The sequence below is a fragment of the Oncorhynchus mykiss genome, chromosome 25 (genome assembly GCF_013265735.2).
Source record: "Oncorhynchus mykiss isolate Arlee chromosome 25, USDA_OmykA_1.1, whole genome shotgun sequence".
NCBI lineage: Eukaryota > Metazoa > Chordata > Actinopteri > Salmoniformes > Salmonidae > Oncorhynchus > Oncorhynchus mykiss.
The window spans coordinates 41,296,985-41,298,138 of NC_048589.1; the positions used below are offsets into that span (position 1 = coordinate 41,296,985).

At 43.2% G+C, this 1,154-nt stretch overlaps 1 protein-coding gene across 2 annotated transcripts in view; it reads left to right on the forward strand.

Annotated features, from left to right (window-relative positions):
* Nucleotides 1-447: 447 nt before the first annotated feature.
* LOC110504259 (prospero homeobox protein 1-like) overlaps nucleotides 448-1,154 on the forward strand; it is a 53,318-nt gene continuing 52,611 nt past the window's right edge. The window contains exon 1 of one of the 2 annotated variants that reach the window (XM_036962870.1): nucleotides 448-922. The gene's annotated coding sequence lies outside the window, so the exon portion shown is untranslated. Of the gene's footprint in view, nucleotides 923-1,008; nucleotides 1,147-1,154 lie in introns of those variants that run through there. The other variant, XM_036962871.1, reaches the window with a different exon arrangement.

The window sequence follows — 1,154 nt, forward strand, 5'->3', positions numbered from 1 at the left end:
TATATATATATATAAAAATAGAGAGACAAAGAAAAGTGACTTTCATGAATTAAATTGTAATTAAATAGATAATATAAGGTAGACATATTACAACGGCAAGTTGTTGATGACCATGAAAGACTATGAGCGTGGAGTGGTTATAGGATTCAGAGGTCATTGGCTACTGAGAATTTGGGAGTTGAAATTAAACTACAGTTATCATATGACACACATTAGGCTTTACAGGACAACGTAGGTAAACATATAGACAGACACTAGATCAAGACTAATTAGTTGCGTGACAAAAAACTCAGGCAAGAATCCTATATAAATACAACAGCCAGCTACTAATCTAAAGATCATAACGGACTTTGTGTTGTTTATGAGACACTCCAATGTGTTGACCAATCCTTAGTCTACATAACAATAAGAGGTAGCCTGAATCAAAGAGATCATTCAAACGCGCATCTCCTGACACATACACTCCGCTCGGTTTATTGCACGAGGGAGTGAGTTAATTCGCTGGACGGTTTCTCCTCTCTCCCGTCCTCTCCGGTGTGAAGTTCAAGGCGTTTTGTGTTCCTTCTCAACAAAAAAAAAAGAAATACGGCAGACGTTTGTTATTGGTCGGTTGAGGACGTTACATCACTCCCGGTGATGACGCGGCCCGTGTCTTCCCGCATCCTTTCAGCCTTCCCGCGTCTTTAAGTGATTCTTGTCGCTCCACGAACCGCTCCAGCCTCCCGACGGTTAGTGAGAGAAACAACCGACGAAACGTTTCCTGTCTCTGAAGGAGACTGTCTCTCTCTCTCTCTCTCTCTCTCCCTCCGCTCGCCGCTGTCCAGAGAAATTATCATATTTAGCACACCGGTGAACGAACGACTTTTTGTTTTCTGTATTTTTGACGAAGAAGCTCAGTTTTCTTCTCGTCTAACGTTACCGAGTAAGTATAGCCGTTCATGCACTCTCACATGCGCGGTTCTGCCGCCCGTGTGTGTGTGTGTGTGTGTGTGTGTGTGTGTGTGTGACTCTCACTAACCCCCTACGTTTAGGTTGTGGCCGGTGTATTGTTTCCTCGGCAGTAGGATATCAGACAGACAGAGAGAGCTCGAACTACGTTTTTCCTGTTAGGATATGGTTTACAATGTGTCTTTTTAAACGCCATGTGTAAGTAT